The 6,000-nt window shown below is 36.2% G+C and overlaps 1 long non-coding RNA gene across 3 annotated transcripts in view; it reads right to left on the bottom strand.

The window, feature by feature from the left end:
• LOC122203839 overlaps nucleotides 1-6,000 on the bottom strand; it is a 44,230-nt gene continuing 38,230 nt past the window's right edge. For all 3 annotated transcript variants that reach the window (XR_006195365.1, XR_006195377.1, XR_006195393.1), the window contains 3 exons: nucleotides 3,492-3,692; nucleotides 1,136-1,199; nucleotides 1-40 (listed from right to left, as the gene is read on the bottom strand). This is a non-coding gene — a long non-coding RNA (uncharacterized LOC122203839). The remainder of the gene's footprint in view (nucleotides 41-1,135; nucleotides 1,200-3,491; nucleotides 3,693-6,000) is intronic.

Raw genomic sequence — 6,000 nt, 5'->3', positions numbered from 1 at the left:
CCCTTTCTCTCTGCCCCTCCCAGGCTCATGCTTGCGCTCTCTGTCTCAAAATAAATAAATAAACTTAAAAAAAAAAAAAGGATTATAAGGCCTATCAGACCTATTAGAGATGAAAATTTATGTAAAAATTTCACAAAAAATTCATTATATCATAATTATTAAGCTTAGAAAATAAAATGCCTTAATATTTATCTAAACTATGAGATTCAACTACAAAAATCTTTTAAAGGATAAAAAGTTAACACCTTACATGGCACAGAATAAAAGAGCAACAAACATTCAGCAAAATAAATAGGACTTTGCTTCCCAAACTAAAATGTGCTTAAGACATGTCTAATTATACAAACTTCTAGGTAGGCAGCATTCTGCACCTTCAAATTTCACACCAGCACCTCAAATCCAGAATCATTGTTTTAAAGTGGCTTTTTACTCTTATCAGTGGAGTAGAACATACCCCAAACCAAGTGTTTCTATTTCATGTTACTATCCATTATTTCTCACTCTGGTAAGCATCTGAATTTCTTTGGGTTCCCAACTTGGAAGCCAAATAGGAGAGATTTGTCTTGGTCTCCTTGTAATAAGAGACCCCAAGAAAGTCAGGCTGCAATGTCTGAGCTTCCATGAAATCTTTTAAGATGAGGAATGGGATTGTGTTTAATACTGATCTTTATATTCCCCCATAGTACTGGATGTCTAATGGTCTCAACTGAACTGAACTGAACTGAAAAATTTAGAACACTATAGTCTCGGTGAATAGGCACTTGGAAAAACAAGAATTATAGTAGATCAGAGATGGATGATACTTTATGTACAGAGTCTGAAAGAAGTGATTTAAGCTAAAGACTACAGAAAAAAAAATCCCATGGTATTTTTCCATTAGAAGTTTACTTGGGTAATCACATACCAAGTGTGACGAAAATATTAGATGCCTATAGGAATACTAACTAGTTGAAAGTTACAGAAAATTACACATTTAATCAGAGTAAAACAGCCCAGCCAAAGTTGGAATATAGTATATAATTTGCTAATAAAAATGCAATGCTACAAGAATGCTTAGTAATTAAATAAATGTTAAGGGAATACAAATTCAGAATGAACTTTACATGACTATAACTGATATTAAATCTTGACTTACCTCCACAATTTAGGAGTCATAAAAAGATAGAAGTTATCAGACCAGGCATATAAGTCAGATGTAACTAGGACAGAAATACAGAAAAAAATGTTAGCAGTTCTGGATAACCTGATTTGAAGTCATAGGTTCACTGAACTTGGCTTAATCAAACAGTTTAAGGATTGAGTATGGTCCAAAAGATGTGGTATATCCAGAAGATATATTACTGAGTGTTTTAAATGCTATTTTGGAAGCACAGATTGACATTTTAGGTTTCCTTACATATCATTAAAATGGAATAGTATATTAAAATATCAATTCAAGGTGTAGAATGATATGGGATTTCTGTCTGATGAAGGTGGCAGTTTTCCACAGCAAGTAGTGACTAGGTAAATAGAGCAAGATACTTTGACATTCTAAATAGGAATCCTACAAAACAAGGTTTAGCTCCTAGAAAACCAAAATATTTGCTTTCAATGAAATTCTGGCCCTGCCCCTTTGGTCACTGTTTAAATTCCTGGCTAAAATTTATTGAATCCCTGTTTGAATTTTTTGGGCTAACACTTTTTTTTCAGAAGCAAGCCTAATTTAGGGTGAGAAGGAGAAAGTCACAGCTTCTTAGAACCTTCATTTCTGCTTAACAGTGTTTCTCCATCAAACACAAGTATTCATATAAGGAATCTCAATTATCTAAACCTATTTTTTACCATCTTCTGGAATCTCTTGTTATATCTCCTTTGAAATGCCACAGTTGTACATTTGGAAGATTTGGCTTCCTGGTTTTCAAATTTTTGTTTATTATTACAGCTCTTCAGCCAGAATGCCAGGTCTTTGTGCTGTACTGTTTCTTGAAACTGGAGACCAGCACATTTCCCACAATTCAATTACCTGCCTTTCCATTTGAGAAATTAAAGCCATGTCAATTTTATAAAGTTTTAACTGGTTGAATCATGTGAACTTTAAGTTCTCAATTTCATTCCCTCAATCTAATATGGGGAAAGGTCTTTGTTTTATTAATAGACACAAAGATAAGTTCAAGAATATTAACACATATTAGTCATTGACTCTCACAACTAATATAAGTATAGGGATTTTCTTATAGGTGTAAGCTTGAGACATGACATTCTGAGGAAAATAGTTTTTTATTTTGGAAATGTTTATTTAAGATTATATACCTAATTAATTTATATAAATTTATGTTACATATTTGTTTTTAAAAGAAAGTCTATTGTCCTTAATAGTTTTTGTTAGCTTGTGTATTCTTATCAGCTTTATGAGGATAACTGACATTTTTACCTCTCTAGCCTTTTACAGAGAATTCTCCTTCTGTATATTCAGTGATCTTTAAAGGATTTCAAATGGAATGCCTAGATTTCTTAAATGCAATATTACAAAAATAGGATACAACATCTTTCTCACACTAGCTTCTCTTAACCATCCTCTTGCAATGATATCACTGTTTCCTTCCAGTACAGAAAATATATAATTTTGACAACTCCCTTTTTATCCAACTCATCATGATGTTCTACGATTTTTTTTAAAAAATATCTTCAATTTATTATTTCATCTCCATTCTCAATGCCATTATTTTGTTCAGGTTTTCTTTACTCCTAGATTACTACAATGGTCACATGCGCAGTTTCTTTTTCACCATACTTTGTATCTTAGAATCCTTCTCTATACAGCCTGCTACGCTGCCCCCCCCCCCAGTCTGTCTGTCTGTCTGTCTGTCTATCTATCTATGGTATTGCTAGATTTAATTTCCAAAAATTCTATTACTTTGTCAACCTCCATTATTTTGTTTCAAGAGGCCATATGGCCTCCCTATTCCATGCTATATCAAGACTAAAGTTCTCCAGGGCACCTGGGTGGCTCAGCCAAACATCCGACTTCAGTTCAGGTCATGATCTCATGGTTGGTGAGTTTGAGCCCCGTGCCGGGCTCTGTGCTGACAGCTCAGAGCCTGGAGCCTGCTGCGGATTCTGTGTCTCCCTCTCTCTGTGCCTCTCCCCAGCTTGTGCTCTGTCATCTCTCTTTCTCTCTCTCAAAAGATAAACATTGAAAAAAAAAAAAAAAAGACTGAAGTTCTCAAGCTTGTTTTCCAGGCAAGCCCCAATTACTTAGTTTTAACCCAGTTATCCAAATTCATGTAACCTTTGCCTCAGGTCTTAGAGCAAAGGTCCCAAGTTTACTTTGTGGGGAATACTGTATTTTATTTTGCCTTAAATTCTCACCCACAAGCCAGGAAAGTCCACTGTTTAACAGTTCAGTGCATCTTAATTTACAGCATACAGGCCACAAATTACAAAATGAAGACCTTTTTTTATTGAGTCAGCAGAGACAACTAATTCCCCTGTAATTCCCCAAAATTACTTACAGTTTTGTGATGAGAGGATCATCTCGTGTGGCATTTATTGCCCTTTATTAGAGTGAGCTGTTGTCAGGCAGTCTGCTCTACATGGACAATGTCTGTTTTCTGCTTCCATTCTCAGTCCTTTCTCCACATGATCCAGGTACAGATGGAAGAGTCAGTTCTCACCTTTTGGAGGGGACGTAGTAGTGCTATCAAAATACATGCCTAGAAAACAGGTCATAAAGAAAATCATTACAAAGGGGAAACTGCTTTGCCCTATAAACCATTATTTAATTGCTGGCTGAAATCCTGACTTTTGGTTAAATGTAAAATATAACAAGTCAACCACCCTCAAAGCCAACCAAACCCAATAGTAACAACAGATGTGTTAAAAAATGTAATTTATATACAGGTTCTGAAAAACAAACATAAATGTCATATAGATTTCATATAAAAGCTCTAAGGGTACATAAAATAAATCCTTATGACTTAAATGTCCTAGCAGAAAACAAATGCTACATATTTGTGTCACAATTTTGTCTTCTTAGATTTCTAAAAGCTTTCTCTGGGGTGTCTGGCTGGCTCAGTCGGTAGAGCATGCGACTCTTGATCTTGGGGTCTCAGTTCAAGCTGCACAATGGGTGTAGAGCTTACTTTTTAAAAAAACCTTTCTTTGGTGTGACTTGCATAGTCTCTTATACGATAGTCCAAGAAAATTTGTTAGAAAACCAATTTCATTCAACAAGGTAGCTGCAGTAAGCAGAGGGATTCAGAAGCATACCATTAACTTTATTAAAAATCTTATTTATTCATTTTGAGACGGAGGGAGCAGGGAAGGGGGGAGAGAGAGAGAGAGAGAGAGAGAGAGAGAGAGAGAGAGAGAGGGAGGGAGGGAGGGAGAGAGAAAATCCCAAGTAGGCTCCGAAGTGTCAGTGTGGAGCCTGACGTGGGTCTCAAACCCACGAAATGCGAGATTATGACCTGAGCGGAAACGAAGAGTCAGATACTTAACCGACTGAGCCACCTAGGTGCCCCAGTAGCATACCATTAACTTTAGAGATGTATAAAGAACTTCAACAGTGCTCAGTACATTTGTTTTTTATGATTACGGTAATGGTGTTTCTTAAAAAGTATTTTTTAACGTAAGTAGTTTTCATTCTATCATCTTCCATCTCCTCAGATGGAAGGTTGACAAAAATAGTTAAATTATACTTCATTGAAAAGCTTAGGATTATCAGTTGGATTACTCATGGCCCTCCCAAAGGGATATTGAAATTTCACAGGCCTTCTAACTGTTCACAAACCTACCCACAGGTTTTGACCTAAAAAAATTTTTTTTTAATGTTTATTTTATTTTTGAGAGAGAGAGAGAGAGACTGAGCATGAGTAGGGGAGAGGCAGAGAGAGAGAGACACACACAGAATCCGAAGCAGGTTCCAGGTTCCAAGCCATCAGCAAAGAGCCAGACGCAGGGCTCGAACTCAAGTAACTGTGAGATCACGACCTAGGCTGAAGTCGGACGCCCAACCAACTGAGCCACCCAGGCACCCCTGAAATTTTTTTTTAAAGGACATTTTAAGATAAATAAGACTTGAGACATGAATGTTAATAGGTAGTAGAGAATCACAGAAGCCCTATAAAAGTAGTAAAAGGTGGAAAAATTCTTAAATTACCAGAAAAGACCCCGGGCATTTCTGTATTTATCTAGCTGGTATTCAGCCTTTCCAGAACACATTTATCATAAAGGTATTATTGATTTTCAGCAATTAATTACCATTTAATTGCTAAGCACCCACTCTGTTAAGCTTGCAGAGTATATAATAAAGAGTAAGATAATCCCTGTCCATAAGGCAGGGTACATTAATTGTTCTAAGCCATGTATATGAGCTCAAAAGAGAGAATTTCTGGGTGAGAAGGAAAAATGAACTGGTAAAATTTAATGCAAGAGGTAGATAGCCTAGGAGGATTTAGACAGGTGAAGATGAGGGAAAGGATATTCTAAGAGTAAATAACTTGAGCTAAGACTTAGATGCAAATTAGAGAGGGGTTTGGAAAAGGAGTATTTCTATTTGGCATAACAACATTACTTTGGTATTAATTCACCATCATTCCCATAGTGTTAAGATCAATGTTATGGAGAACAAAAAATATGCCTGATAGAATTTTGGCTATGCAACCCTTTCCTCTCAAGATTTCTCACTTGAGGGGTGCCTGTGTGGCTCAATTAATTAAGCATCCAACTCTTGGTTTCAGCTCAGGTCATGATCTCACAGTTTGTGAGTAGGAGTGCCTGGTTGGGCTTGGCACTGACAGTGTGGAGCCTGCTTGGGATTTTCTGTCTCCCTCTCTCTGCCTCTCCCCTGCTCACACTCTCTCTCAAAATACATTTTTTTTTTTAAAAAGTGTCAAGTCTGAGCAAGTACAGCAACTGTTATATGCTATTAAGTTAACAATGTTAGGTTCAGTGTTGAGAACTTCATATACAAAATTCAATTCCGATAAAAACATAAAAACACAAATTATTAAAAAAAGA

The sequence above is a fragment of the Panthera leo genome, chromosome A1 (genome assembly GCF_018350215.1).
Source record: "Panthera leo isolate Ple1 chromosome A1, P.leo_Ple1_pat1.1, whole genome shotgun sequence".
NCBI lineage: Eukaryota > Metazoa > Chordata > Mammalia > Carnivora > Felidae > Panthera > Panthera leo.
The sequence above is the reverse complement of the archived record's forward strand: the minus strand, read 5'-3'. Positions and strand labels throughout refer to the sequence as shown.